Source organism: Callithrix jacchus, chromosome 16 (assembly GCF_049354715.1).
Source record: "Callithrix jacchus isolate 240 chromosome 16, calJac240_pri, whole genome shotgun sequence".
Taxonomy (NCBI): domain Eukaryota; kingdom Metazoa; phylum Chordata; class Mammalia; order Primates; family Cebidae; genus Callithrix; species Callithrix jacchus.
In genome coordinates, this window is record NC_133517.1 from 41,960,782 (window position 1) to 41,981,843 (window position 21,062).

The 21,062-nt window shown below is 34.7% G+C and overlaps 1 protein-coding gene and 1 pseudogene across 22 annotated transcripts in view; one reads left to right on the forward strand and one right to left on the reverse strand.

Annotated features, from left to right (window-relative positions):
• RALYL (RALY RNA binding protein like) overlaps positions 1–21,062 on the reverse strand; it is a 765,327-nt gene that overhangs the window by 94,022 nt on the left and 650,243 nt on the right. The window lies entirely within an intron of this gene.
• On the forward strand, positions 7,788–8,697 carry LOC100396973 (glucosamine 6-phosphate N-acetyltransferase-like; annotated as a pseudogene).

Genomic DNA, 21,062 nt, shown 5'->3' on the forward strand with positions numbered 1-21,062 from the left:
AATGTTTCTTTTATTACTGAAGAACAAATGAGGACCAAGTAACTTTCCTGAAATTTCATTTAAACTTTTTCATTTATAGAAGAATCACAACTCATTGGAATTTATAATAAATGCAATCAATTTTATCTAATCCCTTTGAATTCATAAAACCAGTTTCATATGAGTAGACTAATACACAAAGTATTTCTTTTTATTTTCCCTCACAGAACTTCATTAAACTATAATCTTAAGTATATTAATAAATTCCCTAGCACAAGTAGGAAACATTTTAATGTGTTCTTAGCAAACATCTTGCCAATAATAACTACTATGAGAGCCTTCTCAATGGCTATAACTGGCTTCCTAAATTAAATTGAATAATCAATTATTGAGTTCTTATTGTAAGCCAGGAGCAATACTAGGAGTTGAGAATAACAGTATCAGTACAACATGACTTCTAACTTCAAGGAATGTCAATCTAAGTATAAGAGATTAGACAAATACACATGTGAACATAAGTTGAGACAGAATTTGGTAACTGTCAAATAAAAACTTCTATGAAGTTTATAAGCAAGAGAAATAGGGTATGGTGAATGAGACACACGGATGAAACATGGCTTTATGAAGGAGCTGGCATTTGAACTGGGCCTTCCAAAGAGTAGGGATTTGACAAGTGAATGTTCTAAAGGTACGTCTTTCTAGATGACCAAGAAACCTGGTGGTAGAAAAATATAGAGCAAGTATGGATAATATGTTTTGTGAAGATTATTCTCTCTCTTTGGCACAGCTATTCTTCAGAATATTCATGGTTAGTTCTAGAAGTTATAAGTGCAGAAGATATAATGTAAAAATAATATAGAATATAATTCAGCAAATTGGATGACTTTCCAGAGCAGACTTCCCCATGGATAAGGTAAAATCACCAGTATCCTCAGATGTATCTACAGAATCTTGCTTCTAATTAGTCATAAAATGTTGATGTAGGTTTCTAGCTGTCAGAGTATCTAACATTCAACAAATTTACAAACTTTGCCAACATAATATTGTGAAAAAAAACTATTTCACTTTAGGGAATACATATAAATTTGCACATTTACTTTGGTGTATGTTACCAATATACATGCACACATATATGCAAAATTCAGAACAGTGAAATAAGCTAGTTAGTCTAAGTTTCATCGATGAAATAGTCAATTTTTTTTCAAGAACCTTTGTAATAGGGGATAAGGTAAGGTAAAAAACCCAATGGGACCTAAAGAATTTTGATATATTCATGGAGTTCTTGGCTAAGGATGAATCAGGACCTGTCACCTGAGGAAAAGAAAATGGCTAAGAAGTTCTAAAGATTAAAATAATCCACCTAACCTAAGAAAGAGTTCTCATCCTTCACTTGCTGTGAATCAAGTTTACTGTCTCACACATTTAAAGGATGATTACTTTAATTGATAGACCAGTGACAGAATCTATGAAGAGCAAATTTTGGAAATGAGAAAAAGAGGAAGAAAAAAGCCAATTCTTTTTCTTTCTTTTGGCTCTTAACACAGGGTTTCTGATTTTGGAATTATCACTTTGAATGGGATACGCTGCTACTTTTCACTCTACTGCGTCTGTTAGGAAGCATACATAAATATAAATAACAGCAACAGCATAAAACCCTTCAGTTAGTCCCTATGGCTTACAAGGTAACATACAGACCTCTTCAACATCTCAGACTCTCCAAAATGTAGCTCCTTTTTCTGACATTCTTTCACTATTCATTCAATTACTCTTTTAATCCGTCAGCATTTCTCAGCACCTATGCTCTGTCTGGCACTACTCTAATACAAAAAAAAAAAAAAAAATCTCCTTGCTCTCAGGCAAAGACATTTTTGTATCTTGACACAATCTTTTGCACTAGCTCAATAGATGGCTCAACAGAAAGTTTCCTGTTATACTCTCCATCCATGCCATATGTTGTATATTCTTTCTGCAGGAAATGTATCCATTCTCAAAGGCCTAACTCAAGCTCCAGATCTTCCCTCACTTATAAAGTTTGTTTAATTAGGCTAAATTCCACTTTCTGTGCTATTCTTTGATTTTAGCTTTTTTGTATTTACATCAGACTCATGTTGTCAGCTCTCTGCTTTGTCACTTAGCTAATCTATATGGCTTTATTTCTGTTAGCCTTTCCCCTCGCAAGCCAGCCTTTCCGTTCCATTAATCATTCCTGTCTCTCTTCTTTGAACTTAATCTAATTTATCTGAATTTCTTGACACTGAAGATTTTGGGGTAAAATATTACAGGAGGGCTCATGTCAAAATCATGCAGAGTATGATCATCTCTGTTTTAACTGTTCAATGTAGTCATCAATGTGCAGGTCTCATTCTTACAGCTTCTTAAGCACACTTCCATCTAAACATATCTTATTTGACTGTTCATGTGTCTATCTCACTAGATCATAAGCTCTGATAAGGCAAGGTGTTTTAGTCACCCAAATATATATATATTTTTTAAAAAGTTACACATCTGTGGAACTTTCTGCTATAGTATTTACTTTCTGTAGGAAAGCAAAGTGTTTTCTTTAGAATTTTCAAATACCTGAACATTAACATTAGAATGTTTAGACCATTACAATTGCTATATTGGGTTAGGTCTTTCTTCCATCTATCAATTTAGTACTGGTCAGCTCTAAATCTACCCTTTTTTGTCCTTGTTAGTAATAATGAAGCTGGCATCTATAAACATCCTCCTTTGTCTGCTGACACAGTGTTAAAGTTTGTCAGTATGGGATGCTGGAGGAAAACTGCAAGACATATAAGAAAAAGAAGCCTCTTTTTCCAGGTTCCCATGTGCCTTTCTTCTTATTTTCTGGCACAACTATGAGCAGCTTGCCAGAGGCCCAGTGATAATCATGGCCATCTCAGCAGGTTTCCTACTCATCACCTCCAGTCCACCAACATCTCCGCAGACTTCTCTGACATTCAGTCAGCTGCAAATACATCTTCTCCAGTGAGGTTTGAATCTCAGCCCTGGGGAGAGAGGCTCTTCAAAAGTTGAGTACTCCCCCTCAGCCACAGAGGTAGTAGCTTCCTCTTTCTATTCCAATATTCTTTTGTAGATCCTGACTGACACAACCCAATTTAGGCTGTGTTGTATTTTGTGTTTTTGTATTCTTTGTTTGCTGAGAATAACCGTATGTGACATGTAGTCAAAGAGTATGCTTGTCCATTTACAAGCAAATGTTTTTCATAGTTAATGCAGTTGATACTTTTATTATGATTTACCATATTGAATTAATTTTTTTCAAAGTTTTCCTTCAAGGGTAAATATATCAACTCTACAAACTCTTTATGGTAGAGACTGACTAGCTTTTAAAAATATTGGAGAATGATGTCAAAATAGATGGTAATAATAATAATGTTAACAGTTAACATTTACTAAAGGCTTAGCATTTATCAGCCACTGTTCTAAATGCTTTACATATATAAAATTATTTCATTGTCTTAAAAATCCTATGAGTTAGTATTATTATCTTGACCTTATGTATGAGAGAACCAAGGCATCAATATAATCAAAGTCCATAGCATAAACTACCTTGTCTGTGGCTGGCCAGGTATTGCGGTTAGAAATACTTGAGTGTTTTTTTCAATTGCAATCTCAATATTAAGCCACAAAGCTAATGAAATCTTTTTGTTTCTGAGTCAGAGTCTCGCTCTGTCACCCAGGCTGGAGTGCAGTGGTGTGATCTCAGCTCACTGCAATCTCCACTCCTGGGTTCAAGCGAATCTCTGCCTCAGCCTCCCAAGTAGCTGGGACTACAGGCATGTACCACTATGACTGGCTAATTTTTGTATTTTTAGTAGAGATAGAGTCTCACCATGTTGGCCAGGCTTATCTTAAACTCCTGACCTCGGATGATTCACATGCCTCAGCCTCCCAAAGTGCTGAGATTACAGGCATGAGCCACTGCACCTGGCCAGATAATGAAATCTTAATTGGTTAAATTAGTGTCTATTTTTTAAAAAAAGGTAATAATTCCATTTGATTTTCACTTTGAGACATCACAGGAAATATTTAGTATGTGTTAGTGCACTTTTGGAAGAATTCTGACCAACTAGGATAGAATTCTGACCAAGGGAATTAGGATGGCAAAAAGTCTCAATTTAATGGTTGAATTAAATAAGAATGTTTGGGCTAAAGAAGATAGCCTTTGGGAAGAAAGGTGCCTAACTGTTTAAATATTTGAAAGACTGTTGAGTGGAAGAGGAATTGAATTTCTCCATTTTGGCTCCAGAAGGCAGAATGAGTATTAAAAGGTAGTAATTATTTAAAAAAAAAAGTTACTACTAAATTTAGCAAAGAAATAGGATCATGAATACTAAATACCTTGGGCTTCTAGTAGTTCAAACGAAGAATAGAATCATAAAATGGAAATTACCATGACAAACATTGCATGATGTAATAAAACACACAGATATATGTGCCCTAAGAGCCTGAAAACTCTTTGTTGGGGATTCTTTTGAGAGAAGAGGATTAGTGCATTATAGCATTATATAGTTCTGGGATATCTTTCAAGGGAAAATTTCATGATTTTATTAAAATTAAGTTACATTGTTAAAATGTAAGATTTAGGTATCCACCTACAGATTTTCAAAAGCTGGTACCCTAAATCTGACTCACTTTCCCTTAGTACTAATTCAGTTCCTTTGACACTCCCCAACCAAATTGATACCAAGAAATACTGCACTTCATATTTTCCAGAAAGAAATAAAAAGAATGATTTTTCCAAAACCTGTGAGACACAGTGAATACTTAACTCAGAAAATTTTACAGCTTTAGGTGCCTTCATTCTTAAAGAAGAAAGATAGAAAAGAACTCAGATCTAATCTCATTAGAAAAAGAGCAAACTGTAAGCCAAAGTAAACCAGAAAGAGGTCATTAATATCCATTTCAGGTCTGGAATCTATCAACATAATCTGGAACCAAAACAAATTAAAAGAGATTGCAGATTTTTATCTGTAAATGCTAAAGAGGCATTGGATAAAATCTAAGAGGCATTTCTATATTCAAAGTAAAATAGTAGTAAGAAAACTACTTAAACGCAATAGACTGTAGCACAAACAAATGGGGAATATTAGTTCAGCATAAAGCTATTCAAATTAAAATGAGAGGATGGCTTTTTTAATCACATTATTTAAAAATATTGAAGATTTCAGCAAATCTTTATATACTAAACATTGTCATTCCTCTAGGCACATACACTTGATTTTCCGAATTGCCCATTTCCCCAAAATACCTAGGTATTCATATATATCCTCTATTGCCTTTTTATTACAAGCTCATACTGCACTGGACACATATTATCTAAAATGAATATTTCATATGAATATTATAGAAGCAAAAGTAGCACATTGAATAATTCTTCCATTCCCATTGACTTGATTTGCACTCTTTGTCAATTATGGCCTTTTTGTGTGAACTGGTTTATAGTTGTGGTTTCTGGTTTTTTTCCACTGATTAATATGTCAGTTTTAATCCCTAAATCATGCATTTGTAGAAGAAATAGTCTCCTTTGTATTACTATTCATAATTTTAAAAAGTTTTATGTCTGTTTTACAAGATGAATTTTTAAAATGTCAAATTTTCCTCCTCCCTGATCATTTTTCTACATTCATTTTCAATGAATCACTTTGTCTCTTCCATAAAGTTTCCACTTAAAGAGCATGACTATACTTGTTAAACATATGTTTGTAAAATACATTGATCCTTAAGATGCTGGTGTTCAGGAGAGGCAAAACCAGGTGAGTGGCTACCTTTCTAGAATTTTGTCTGAGATTGGTACCTGATACACAATAATTTTCTGTTGATGTCTTTCTGGCATCGTCACAAATAAAAAATGACATAGCTGAACATAGAGTTCTTGTGTTACAATCTTTTAAAATTCTCCATGATTATCTTCACAGTAGCACACATCACAGAGAAAACTGAGTTCAATTTTATCTTTTGTCTTAAAGTTGGCCTCTTTTTTTTAACACATAGATGCCTATAGATTTCTTTTACATTTCAAATTCTAAATACCTCATTTAAAAAATCAATGAATTATATTTTTATTTTATTATTGACTCATGTTCTATAAAATTGTCATCTTTGACAATGGCTATTATTTACAGATTAAACTCAATGGTGTTTTATCCCATTTTTTCTTTTGTTCTCATTTTTGCCAGTTTACTTTTCCTCTGTTTGGCTCATGGAAAATTTTTTAGTTTTCCCTAATATCATTTATTGATTTTCTTTTCCTCTGTACTATCAAATCTTTAATTTACTGCTTCAAATGGGGCATTGTATTGAATCTGATGTCTTAAGAGTTAACTGATATTTTCCAAATTAATCTCTTATTATAACCTATAAATGTTTCTTAGAGGTACTTTCCTTCTAAGTATTAAGAAAACATTTTATCTAATATTCTTTAGTTTCTAGAATAAAATCTTATTCTCAAGAATGAGTCCTCTTTGAGCCCTCAAAATATTGCTCTGTTTACTTGTACTGAAGAAATTTTTTTTGCAAACTTCCATTTTTTCCTCATTAATTCTTTTTTGTTTTGGTTAAGTCCATATTTATTGTTTATATTAGTATAACCACATAAATGTTATTTAGAGTTGAGCAACGTACTGTGCGTTGATTACATTTCCTTCTTGTACAATCATTGTTTACTTGGCACTTACAGTGGTCTACTTTTTTCATTCTTTCTGCAGCATTCCATTGATCTGCTGCAACCCAGACTGGGTCTCTCTGGGTCTGCTACAAAGCTGTCATCCTGGTACTTCTCCTCACCAGCCACCTTCAGGACTTCCTTCTCTTTTGTATTAGACTTCCCCCCTTTTTTTTGTTAGTTCCTTTTTTTTTGGTTAGTTCAATAATTTTGTTAAAGAAACCTTTAGTAGATTTCTTAGAAATAGTTTGTGAATAATTATATTTCTGAAAATACAGTTCATTCTCATTATTCATGGATTCTATATTTGCAACTATACAAAATTTGTTTGTGACCTCCTAATCAATACTCACAGGGTTTTTATGATCATTCAGACACATGCATAGAGGATAAACATTTTGAGTTACATGTTCCCAGCTGAGGTCCAACGAGGTGACACTGCCTCTTTGTTTCAGTTTATACTGTAAATAAGCATCCATGTTATGATCTGCTTTGTACCATATTTTTCACATTTTTGTGCTTTTTCTTGGTGATTTTGCAGCTTAAGATGGCCCCCCATTGTAGTGCTGAAATACTGTCTAGTGTTCCTAAGCACAAGATGGCTGTGATGTGTCTTATGGGGAAAATATGTAAGCTTCCTTAGATGAGCTTCCTTCAGGCATGAGTTGTGCTGCTGGCTCTGAGTTTGATGTTAATGAATTAACATCACATCCTGATATAATACAGTAAAGACATGGAGTCTTTAAACAGAAACACACAAACAGCAAGTTTATGTTTTGATCGGTTGACAAAAATTTGTTGACAGAGGCTTACAGGAACCTAGCCCTATATTTCCCCTGGGAGCAGTGGTTCAGTATTTGCTAATTCAGTGTTTGCTGTGACTTTACAGAACATAACTTCCACAAATAACAAGAGTCACCTGTATTTTTTAAACATCTTTGTTCTTGATTGACAGTGTGTTTGGTTTGATTGATTGGGCCTTCAGGCTGGAAATAATTTTCCCTCAAAATTTTAAAGGCAGTGAGGAGGGGCTGGGGATTAGGAAGTGAGAGTGGGACCTGGTATCCTGGGGTCCATGGCAGGCCTGTTTCAGTTTTCTCAAACAGACCTTCCTGGGAAGATGAAATCTGATTAAATTCCCGTGTTTGATCCAAGTCTACTTAAAGAAGTGGACTGGAATCAGAATACAGCTACATATATTCCAGTTATTTCTCCAACACATCATACAGAAGGCTTGGTTTAAGGCCTCTTTGTACTACTGATGATATGGTTTGGCTGTGTCTCCATCTAAATTTCATTTTGAGTTGTAGCTCCCAAAATCCCCATGTGTCATGGCAGGGACCCAGTGGGAGGTAACTGAATCATAGGATGGGTTTTTCCTGTGCTGTTTTCATGATAGTGAATAAGGCTCACAAACCTGATGGCTTTATAAAGGGCAATTCCCCTGCAAATTTTCTCTCTCACCTGCTGCCATGTAAGATGTGCCTTGCTCCTTCTTCACCTTCTGCTATCATTGTAAAGCCTTCCCAGCCATGTGGAACTGTGAGTCCATTAAGCCTCTTTTTCTTTATAAATTACCCAGTCTTGAGTGTTACTTCATAGCAGTATGAAAACGAAGGAATACAACTTAACCTAGGTTTTTTTTTTTTTTTAGTAAGGTACTGGGTCAGCTAACTGAGACTGGAGTTGTCAACCCTGATAATGTATAGTCTTTTGAGCATACAAAAAAATCTGGGGATCATTATGTTATAGTTGTGGAAGATGTGACTCTGGGACAGAGTGTTGCCATGGAAACTCTGATAATAGAATATAAGTTCATCCATTCCTATGCTATGAGAGAAAGAGTAGATGTTAGTAATGAATGCAGAGGAAGGCAGCTTGGCAAATTGTTATCAACTTCTTTACTAAGCAAGAAACTGAATTGTTTTAAGATTACCCCTGAATGTCTACCACAAAATGTTGGTTTTTACAAAACATTTGGATACATTGGGTCTGAAGAAAACTACTTATGTCAGAGGTTTCTAAAGTAAAAATCTTTTTAGAAAAAGAATTTTCAAAGGAACTAGTGCTACAAAGCTATACTCTCCCTGGAGTTAAAATATTTGGTTGCTGTAGCCCAGTGACCTCCATAAATACTGGCCTGAAAAAAAAAATTGTGATACTGCAAGTATAATGACATTTTAGAGGATTGCTTTGGGCTGATGGGAAATGCTGTGAATTTGGATTACAAATGAATATTATAAAGGAGATGATTTTTATCCAAGGGGATAACTTGAATCTTTTCTTGCATTGCATTTTTCTAGAGTTTGGCTCCATTTCTTGGTAGTCAAGAAACATATTATGTTGGATAAATTCATTATTATACAAATGTAGTGCAGTACAACATTTGTTGATCCCACTACAGACAAATGACCTGGCCAAGCCTTTTAAAGAAGCAGAGGAAATGAAAACTAACTTATAAAGTGCGACGAGATTCAAAGTAAAACAATTTAAATGTCTGGAGTGCAATGTTGTGATCTCAGCTCACTGCAACCTCGCCTGATGGGTTCCAGTGATTCTCCTGTGTCAGCCTCCCAAATAGCTGGGATTACAGGCATGTGCCACCATGTCTAGCTAATTTTGTATTTTTAGTAGAGTTGGGGTTTCTCCATATTGGTCAGGCTGGTTTTGAACTCCTGACCTTAGGTGATCCCCCTGCCTCGGCCTCCAAAAGTGCTGTGATTACAGGCGTGAACCACCGTACCCAACCTATATCGTTTTATGTAAATAAGTACCAACTGGCTTATCTGTGAAATATATTAATGAGTATTCATTTGTTAAAAATACGTTTGAGCAATTATTGCAGGACATCGAAGGTACTTTTTAACAGTAAAACTGGAAAATTTCAACATATGTATTTCTACTCCAATTTTTCTTTTTATCTAAAACCTCTCTTCTGAATAATATTTTCATCAAAAATGGAATATCACAAAATTGAGGGGAATGCAATATCTAAAATGTACTGGATTTGTCACATTGTAAAATTTTGATGGAAGCTTTTCTTTTTAATGTGGTTATAATGGCACTATTATTTTGGTAACTATCCTGTTTTGATTATTTTGATTTTAATTATTTTAAAAGTTGAAGTCAGAATTAGATACTTTAATGGTTCTAATTTTGAGCATTCCATTATAATAAGCCTATTCATTTGACCAAAAGAAATTTAGAGGCATTCTTCTATTGTCTGCAAGTTCTAATCTTGAGCAATTTGATGTTACTCTGATTCTGTCTTTATATGTGGCTTTTATTCCTCTATTCAGACATTTAAGGTCTTATCTAGAGTCATCTGTTTTAGTTTGGGTCATCTTTCTTTCATTATGCTGAGCACATTTTATTGGAAAACTTGTATCTTTCAGTTTAGGACATTGTCTTGTATTCTTATTTAATAATGTCCTCTAAGTTTTCTTTTTGTGAAAACACTATTAGCATAATATTGAATCCCTGGAGTAAAAGTAAACTGTTTAAAATCTCTTTTTACCATTTTCCACCTCTTTATCTTTTTGACCCTTTAAGTTCATATTTTAAACTTTTATTAAATTTTTCATTTCTGCTATAAAGTTTTTAATTTCCAAAAAGTTTTTCCTGTTCTCCATATATTTTTTAAGTAATACTTTTAGATGTAGATACATTTTCCTATTTCTAGGGGCATTAATTATGTTTTATTTTTAGTTATTTTTTTTAGTTTTGTGCTCTCTTTATTTCACCTATTTCTGTAAAAATCTGATTTTCCTCCATGTCAGAGTATTTCCTCAAATGTCTGGCAATTCTTTCCTCATTGATTAGATTATATTTCAGGGCAAGGCATCAAAAATCTGGCTTGGAGCTTGGTGTGTGTGTGTGTGTGTGTGTGTGCGTGTGTGTGTGTGTTTGTGTGTGTGTGTATGTGTATGAATGTCTGCATGTACATGTGAGCAGGGCTTGTTGACTGGCAGGCCTCATTGGAGCATTGTGATGAAGGGTCTTAGTAGTTTATTCGGCCTGTCAAATGTCAGCATTTGATTGTCTTCTGGGATGACTAATTTCCTCAGAGTGAATAAATTGTGAATTCCCAAATAGAGAGCAGTGTCATCCTGGTCTAATATTAAAAAATAATGACATTTTTGGGTTACCCTAGTTTTAAAAATATGTCATTAAGCTAATGGTAAGATATTTTTATTTCAACTGCAAAGCAAGAGAACAAGCTGGAGTATTAGGAATTTATGTTATTTCTGGTACCCAGAGAACATTTTACATATATTAATTTTCCTTCTAATAGTGAGATCTATTGCAAAGCAAAGAAAGCTCCTTGTTGAAGGCATGCATTTTTTTTCAACTTTTAATTCAGATTCAGGAGGTACATGTGTAGTTTTGTTACTTGTGTGTATTGCGTGATGCTGAGGTTTGAGGTATGATTGATCCCATCACCCAGATAGCATAGTACCCAATAGTTTTTCAAAATTCCCCTTCCCTCCCTTCCCCCTCTAGTAGTTCCAACTTTCTACTGCTGCCATCTTTATGTTCATGAGTAGCCAATGTTTAGCTCCTTGTTATAAGTAAGAACATTCAGTATATTTGGTTTTTTGTTCCTACATCATTAATTCACTTAGGATAATCACCTCCAGCTACATTCATGTTGCTGCAAAGGACATACTTTTATTAATTTTATGTCTGTTTAGGATTCCATGGTGTATGTGTTCCAAATTTTCTTTATGCAGCTCACTGTTGATGGACACTTAGGTTAATTCCTTGTCTTTGCTAATTTTTTTTTAGATGGATCTCACTTTGTTGCCCAGACTGGAGTGCACTGGTGCAATCTTGGCTCACTGCAACATCTGCCTCCTGGGTTCAAGCAGTTCTCCTGCCTTGGCCTCCCAAGTAGCTGGGATTACAGTCATGTGCCACTATGCCCAGCTAATTTTTGTATTTTTAGTAGATATGGGATTTCACTATGTTGGCCAGGCTGGTCTTAAACTCCTGACCTCAGGTGATCCACCCTCCTCGACCTCCCAAATTGCCGGGATTACAAGTGTGAGCCACTGCACCTGGTCATGTCTTTGCTATTGTAAATAATGCTGTGATTAATATGCAAATGCATGTGTCTCTTTGGTAGAACAATTTGTTTACTTGTGGATATATATACTCAGTAATGGGATTGCTGGGTTGCATGACAGTTCTATTTTAAGTTCTTTGAAAAATCTCCAGACTGATTTCCAGTGGCTGAACTAATTTACATTCCCACCAACTGTGTGTAAGTGTTCCCTTTTCTCCACAGCCTTGCCAACATCTGTCATTTTTTGATTTTTTAATGATACTAATTCTGACTGTAGTGGTATTTCATTGTGGTTTTGATCTCATTTCTCTGAAGATTAGTGATGATGACCATTTATTCATATGTTTATTGGCAGCTTGTATGTCTTCTTTTTGAGAAATGTCTGTTCATGTCCTTTGCCTTGTTTTTAATGGAGTTATTTATTTTTCGCTTGATGGTTTAAATTCCTTATAGATTCTGGATATTAGACCTTTGTCAGATTTATAGTTTATGAATATTTTTCTCCCATTCTGTGGGTTGTCTGTTTACTTCTTTGACAGTTTCTCTTGCATGCAGAAGCACTCAAATTTCATTAGGTCCCACTTCTCAATTTTTGTTTTCATTGCAATTGCTTTTGAGGAGTTAGCCATGAATTACTTCCCAAGGTTGATGTCCAGAGTGGCATTTCCTAAGTTTTTTCCTAATATTCTTATAGTTTTAGGTCTTATGTTTAAATATTTAATCCAACTTGAGTTAGGTAGGGGTCCAGGTTAGTCAGATATCCCAACACCATTTACTGAATAAAAAGTCCATTCCCCATTGCTTATTTTTGTTGACTTTGTCAAAGATCAGATAGCTGTAGATGTATGGCTTTATTTCCAGGTTCTCCATTCTGTTCCATTGGTCTATTGTCTGTTTTTTTTTTTTTAACCAGTACCATGCTGTTTTGATTACTGTAGCCTTGTAGTGTAGTTTGAAGTTGGGTAATGTAATGCCTCTGGATTTGTTCTTTATACTTAGGATTGTTTTGGGTATTCAGGCTCTTTTTTTGGTTTCCTTTGAATTTTAGAATAGCTTTTTCCAGTTCTGAGAAAAATGATGTTGGCAGTTTGACAGGAACAGTGCTGGATCTCTAGGTTGCTTTGGACAGTTTGGTCATTTTAAAGATATTGATTTTTCCAATTCATGAGCATAGAATGTTTTTCCATTCATTTGTGTCAAGTATGATTTCTTTGAGCATTGTCTTGTAGTTTGCCTTGTAGAGATCTTTCACCTCCTTGGTTAGATGTATTCTTTGGTTTATTTACTTACTTATTTATTTTGCAGCTATTGTAAATGAGATTGCATTCTTGGTTTGGTTCTCAGCTTGAACATTATTGGTATATAGAAATGCTACTGATTTATGTACACTGATTTTGTAGGCTGAAACTTTACTGAAGTGTCAGATCAGTTGCAGAAGCCTTTTGACAGCCTTTAGGGCATTTATGTCATCTGTGAAAAGGGATAGTTTGAATTCTTTTCCTATTTGGATGCCTTTTGTTTTTTCTCTTGCCTGATTGCTCTGGCTATCACTTCTAGTACCATTTTGAATGAGAGTGCTAACAGTGGGCATCCTTGTATTGTTCCAGGTCTTAGGAGGGAATGCTTACAGTTTTTTCATGTTTAATGTGATGCTAGCTGTGGGTTTGTCATATAAGGCTCTTAATATTTTGAGGTATTCTCTTTTGATGAAAGGCATGCATTCTTTTAAATCAAAAAATATAGAGAAGCAGCAGAAGGAGGAATATAGAAAGGTAAAGAAGTACAGGGAAGAAGTAGGACAGAGAGAATGTAAGGAGAGAGGAAGAGAGAAGGAAAGGAAGAAGAGAAGAGGAAAGAGAAAAGAGAGAGAAAGTAAGAAAGAGATGAAGGCAGAGGTGAGAGGGGTGAGAAAGGGAGAGGGGAGTTGAAGAAAAGTTAAAACATATTCAGGGCTTTCCAGTCTCCCTTGATATAGTCATTGTTTAATTTTCCAGGCATGTCGTCCAGTGTCTCTTTTAAGATGCCCTTTGGTTCAGCCAAATGTTGCTACTACCTATCTCAAAACAGAAACTAAACCCACCTGACTTTGTATGCCATTATGTATAACTAGTCCCCAAACTTTTTACTTCCTCTCTTTCAGGAGTTTTCAAGAAATGACTTATATTACAGATAACAGTTCATTTTTATTTTATGTTCTCTAGCAGATTAGAATTCCAAGAGATGCCTTGTATTAAGACACCAACTTATTTGTTTTGTCCTGTTCATTAGATTACAGTCTTCCCAAAGGTAAAGATGTTGTCTTGTCTAAGACTTCTTGGTTTATTGTGGTAAAGGACCACAATTTTTATTTTTTTATTTAAAATATGTCTATTACAGTCAGATACTTTTGTATAAAATCATACATTTGGATTCACAGTCATATAAGCATGCTATAAAGGTTTTAAAATGCTTACTCCTACTTTCTGAAATGAAATGGTAAAAACAATTCACTGATTGGTACTGCTTTACTGAATCCACTATGAGAAGCTGCAGTCCAGTCCATCCTCGCATCTTGCTTTGCACCTACCAATATAACTTAAATAAAATATTGAATAAATTGTATCTAATTATAACTAAATAAATATTCAAAAATAACATAAAGACACTGGAAATAAAGTCCTGATTAGAATGAAATGGCATCATAATAGCCACTTCTTGTTTTTAATCCCTGATCTGTAGTATGGTGGGTACTGTTAGGCTATTCATAGTGTTTTCAAAAACAAGGCGTATTGTGTAACTTTTTAAAGTGACATTTGCTAGTTTAGTCTAAGTAATTTTGATACAATTTTTCATCTGACGTTGCCAAAATAAATTTCTAAATATTTTTCTAAATTCCCTATCGATGATTTGGTGTTGTTATCTTTGTAATATGGAAGGAAAGCTCAATTTTTAATCACAATAGTAGGAAACTATCCCTGTCTAGCAGGCTAGTTTAGAACAGCAACTGACATTATTATTGTATAATGTTTTACACATACACAGTGCCCTTTAAGTGTTGAACTGATGCACTTAATGAAATTAGACAGTTATTCTTCACAGAAAGGGCAGCAATGCTATCATATCCTTTCTCAAGAGATTCAAACTAAAACCTGCCAACTTAAGAAAATTAGAAGTGAATGGTTTGATTTATTGGGCAGTCCCTTAATTTTTGACTTGGTGACTTTAACTGGGAAATTGGAGTGTTTATCCTGGATAATCAACAGCCCATGATTTACAGAGCACATCTTTAAAATAACTTCTCTAGAGAACCTCATTTTTTAAAAGGCTTTCAAGGTTTTAGTATCCAGTTGGGCTATAATATACACTTCATTGAAATACCACTGGCATGATATCATAATTTAGCCTGGAAGAAGTGTCTCAACAAGTGTTTCATCTTTTATTTCCTTTTCATTGAAGCTAAGTGGAAACTGTAGTTGGTTGCCTAACAATAAATAAAACTAGAAGCACATTATTTGATTTCAAAGTTGAATGTGGCCTGCAGCTTCTAATGGTATGCTTTTGTGATATAGTGAAATTTTTACTAAGGAAATAAGATTTCTAAAAAATATGAAATACTTGAGGATTGACTTTTCATTTTAATATCTACCTTAGCATGCCAAAATATAGCCACTCAGTGCATTTTTTTTTCTTGATAAGCTCTTAAGCATAAGTGATGTGTGGCTTTTGCTAATAGTTGGCAGCTATTGATTATACTCTGATAGCTGATTTGTTCTGCAGGGTATAGTAGAAAATACTTTTGAATCATAAAGTATTTCTGCACTTTGAAAATGTCATTAAAAGTGCTGAAAGGGTCACATTTTGGTATTGAAGAAATAAAGATCAGTCATTCCTGGCTGGATGAACAGAATGTAATTGGGAATTGAGGCTTTAAAACTTTTTCTAGTACTTTTTTAGTGCAAATTGGTAATTCACAATGCCTATAAAAGCAATAAATAACTTTTTAAATACATTTTATTTTCTTGAATAATTAAAGATATTATTTAGACATTCAAGTACAGATGAAACTCAGATGAAAACATGAGGTGGTAAGATTCATGAAATTGCCAGCTTTGTAAGGAAAAGCCCCAGACTGGACTCCATTCCAAAATGGCTAACAATAATATTCTGTGTGTATTTATGGAGATATCATCATGTCTATGTATCTCACTTATTCAGTATTAAAGGAATGATGATATCTATTTTGTCTTCATGAGAATCAGTAAAGATTCATTGAAGAACATGAAGAATAGTCAATACTTCAAATTGTCTGAAATAAATGCTGTTTAACCTGCCAAAAATTATTTAGATAATCAAGTATAATTTAATTGAAAATTCAATCTTTAGTATATTTAGTGGAGCTAAATGAAAGAAATGAGATCTCTTCAAGTAAGCTTAATTAGCTTTCTTTGAGATGAGTTGAAGGTAGTCAAATGAATGAAATCAAAGCACTTATATTGCATTATTTTTAGTGATTGAATTCAGGACTGATACTAAAGAATATGAGACTAAAATCTCATTTTAAATTGAATAACAACTCTTTTCATGCTGTATTTCTACATATGACATCTAATCTTACCCACCATTTCTATTTTATTCATATACACATTCAGTAAATATATCATCTTTCACTAGTCTGACTGTAGGATTACCCTTTCCAACGTGGCTTGGCACTGTAAAAAACTCATGTTCAACTCATGTTCCAATGAGAACTCATGTATACTGGGAGGAAAACACACACTGGGGACTGTCGGGGATGGGGGCAAAGGGAGGAAGAGCATTAGGACAAATACCTAACGCATGCAGGGCTTAAAACCTAGATGACAGGTTGACAGGTGCAGCAAACTACCATGGCACATGTATACCGATGTAACAAATTCGCACATTCAGCACATGTAACCCAGAACTTAAAACAAACAAACAAACAAACAAATAAAAACTCATGTTCCTTGAAAATAGTACTGGTCACAATATAGAAACAGTGCTGGTTGTGTGAGTTAATACACTTCTCTAAGCTTTATTTTAAATGTGATTCTGAACCATCACTTAAGATTAGTTCTTCCTGTGTGAATTTGATCCTGCCATTTTGTTACTGGTTTGTTGTTTTGACCTTATGGTTGGTGTAATTTCTTCATTGTGTCATTGGTTTTTACCATTTGGTTCCTTTTTGCAGTGGCTGGTACTGGTTGTTCCTTTCTGTGTTTAGTACTTCCTTCAGGAGCTCTTGTAGGGCAGGTCTGGTAGTGACAAAAACTGCACAATATTATGGAACTGAACAACAGGCTCCTGAATGTCGACTGGATAAACAGTGAAATGAATGCAAAAAAAAAGAAGTTCTTGGAAATCAATGAGAATGAGGACAAAACGCACCAGAATCTCTGGGTCACATTTAAAGCAGTGTCTAGAGTGAAATTCAAAGCAATAAATGCCCACATGAGGAGCAAGGAAAGATCTAAAATCAACACCCTATCATCAAAATTGAAAGAGTTGCAGCAAGATCAAAAAAACTCAAAAGCTAGCAGAAGACAAGAAATAACTAAGATCAGAGCAGAACTGAAGGAGATAGAGACACAAAAACCATTCAAAAAGTCAACAAATCCAGGAGGTGATTTTTTTGAAAAGATCAACAAAATAGGTAGACAGACAGCTAGCCAGACTAATAAAAAATAAAAGATAAAAGAATCAATAGATGCAATAAAAAATGATAAAGGGGATATCACCATTGATTCCACAGAAATACGAAATACCATCAGAGATTACTAGACAACTCTATGCACACAAACCATACATAGATGCAAAAATCTTCAACCAAATACTGGCAAACTGAATGCAACAGCAAATCAAAAAGCTTATTTATCATGACCAAGGAGGTTTCATCCCAGGGATGCAGGGCTGGTTGAACATATGCAAGTCTATAAATGTAATCCATCACATAAACAGAACCAAAGATAAAAACCACATATTTATCTCAACAGATGCAGAGAAGGCCTTTGACAAAATTCAACAGGGCTTTATGCTAAAAACCCTCAATAAACTAGGTATTGATGGAACACATCTCAAAATAATAAAAGCTATTTATGACAAACCCACAGCCAATATCATACTGAACGGGCAAAAACTGGAAGCTTTCCCTTTGAAATATGGCACTAGACAAGCATGCCCTCTCTCACCACTTCATTCAATATAGTTTTGGAATTTCCAGCCAGAGAAATCAGACAAGAAAAAGACCCCTTCCTGATACCTTACAATAAAATTAACTACAGATGCATTAAAGATCCAAACATAAGCCCTAATACCACAAAAACCCTAGTAGAAAAACTAGGCAAAACCATTCAGGACATAGGCATAGGCAAGGACTTCATGACTAAAACACCAAAAGCAATGGCAGTAAAAGCCAAAATAGACAAATAGGATCTAATTAAACTTAAGAGCTTCTGCACAGCAAGAGAAACGATCATTAGAGCAAACCAGCAACCAACAGAATTGGGAAAATTTTTTTTTGCAATCTATCCATCTGAAAAAGGGCTAATATCCAGAATCTACAAAGAACTAAAACAGATTTAAAAGAAGAAAACAAGCCCATTCGAAAGTGGGCAAAGGACACGAACAGACCCTTTTCAAAGGAAGACATATATGAGGCCAAGAAACATATGAAAAAATGCTCATCATCACTGGTCATTAGAGAAATGCAAATCAAAACCACATTGAGATACCATCTCACACCAGTTAGAATGGCAATCATTAAAAAATCAGGAGACAACAGATGCTGGAGAGGATGTGGAGAAATAGGAACACTTTTATAACATTAGTGGAAGTGTAAATTAGTGCAACCATTGTGGAAGACAGTGTGGCCATTCCTCAAGGACCTAGAAATAGAAATTCCATTTGACCCAGCAATCCCATTACTGGGTATATATCCAAAGGATTATAAGTCGTTGTTATAAAGACGAATGCACACGTATGTTCCTTGCAGCACTGTTTACAACAGCAAAGATGTCACCAACCCAAATGTCACCAACAATAGATTGGATAAAGAAAATATGGCACATATACACCATGAAATACTATGCAACCATAAAAAACGATGAGTTGGTGTCCTTCTTAGGGACGTGGATGAATCCGGAAACCATCATTCTCAGCAAACTGACACAAGAACAGAAAATCAAACACCACATGTTCACTTATAGGCGGACATCATACAATGAGAACACGTGGACATAGGGAAGCATCACACACTGCTGTCAGTTGGAGGGGGTGGTTAGGGGAGGACAGCAGGGAGTGAGGAGGGTGGGGAGGGATAACATGGGGGAAATACCAGATACAAGTGATGGGGGGATGAAGGTAGCAAACCACCTTGCCATGTATGTACCTAAGCAGCAATCCTGCATGATCTGCACATGAACCCCAAAACCTAAAGTACAATTGAAAAAAAAAACCTGAACAGAAACTAAACTACTTCAAGAAAAAATAAAGAAAATTAAAAAAAAAGATCTTCCTATGAGTGAGACCTTATGCATGTCGATTTTACTGATTCATATTCTTATGTAGAAATATTTGATGTCTATAAATTAGTTTGGCTAATTTATAGTGGCATGTTATGAAGTCGTCAAATTCTTCATAGACTTTAAAGGTTTCTCATAAGATTTGCTTTTTTAAAATAAATAAATGGTGAGGATTGCTACAACCAAGAGTTTAGAGGTTAGATTATTTAGCCAATATTATTTAAGTTACGATTTTGACAATGTTTTATCTTAGATACACAGCCTAAATGACATCAAATTTGTTATTGTGTTGAATGAACTTAACGATTGAACAATTTCTCTCTCTAATAGCTTGTTTTTTAAAAATTCCTTAATTATTGTGATGAAAGAGCTCATCCAAATTTTTTGGGCCAGGGTTGCTTATGATATATAATGATACCAATTTTTGAAGTAAAACTGATATGAATTGTGATACTGGGTCTAATGTGACACTTTATTATATGAACAGATTAGATAGTGGTGGAAGTGCTGATAACACTCTTTTGAAATATCATCAGCTATAAAGTACTGCACCACTGCTTTCTTTATAAGCAGAACTTAAATAAATCTATTTAATGATCCTATACATTTTCTTCCCTCCATGTAACACTATATTCCTGCCTGCTATAATCTGCAATTACTTCCTTTTCCCCATGGAGAACATTTTGCTGAAGAAATAAATGCCATTTCAGGCACAATCAGCCAAAGACTGAGGGAGACTCTTTTTGATGACTCTACTGTATTTTATTATTGAACAGTAATGAGCTCCTACATCTTAAAAATGCATCCTGGAGTCCATGCATTTAAGACGCCACTGTCAAAATATGCATACACATGATTGATTACCCAATTTATTGGTGATATTGTATATGCCCTCATAGCACAGTTTAAATGATTTTGACAAGTACAGAAAAGTGTCATTGACAGGTGCAGAAATAAATGATGGGTTTAAACTTTCGAATGTTTTTACAGCATTTCACTGACTGGCAGGTTGATAAATTAAAATTACAGTTGTAGCATCAGGCTTGAAAGCACAACTGCTTTAGATTACAAAAATAGCTCTGTGGAAACTTTGTATACTCTCCAGAGAAGTAGCCTGGAGGGCCTTGGGGAAAAATGAAGCAAGTGCAGTTGGTAAAGAAATCATTAATTTTGTGGTAGCGCTGTCTGAATCTAAAAAAAAAACCCAAAAAGTAGATTTTTAGAAGAAAATTGGCTTATCTCCTTATCCCTTTTTTCCTGGAGACACAGAGAAAATTGAAATGGCATCATCAAAAGACAGGCATTGAATTGGCCATTAGTAATTCTATAATGTTAGATGGGCACATTTAAAGCTTAGGGACAGTTTCTTGTTAACCTTCCCTTAGTTTCAACACTACACCTGGGTTTTAGCTTGTCATACTGTCACCATGATCCCATCAAGTCCAATGGAGAAAACTTTAAGACACCACTTACTCACTGATTTCTACATTCTTAAAGAAAATGCCATCTGATGAGGCATTTCCTTTACATTCTTATTTCATTCTGCTCAAGTCCTGCATCTTTTCAAGCCATGCCTGAACTTCTGCAACAGCTTTGTAAGTGGCTTACTTTGGATAACATCACTCTTCAATTAAAAGCAAAACAAACAGCCAAGCAGGTATACATCATTGAATGGCTCCACTTCACCCATAAAATGAACCCAAAGCTCCTTGTATTAGAATACTTTCTCAGTACAGATTCTCCCTGAATTTGCCAATCTTATCTTTTCTATTCTCTGGAACCTTCTAGCTTGCTAGACTGGAATGTCTGA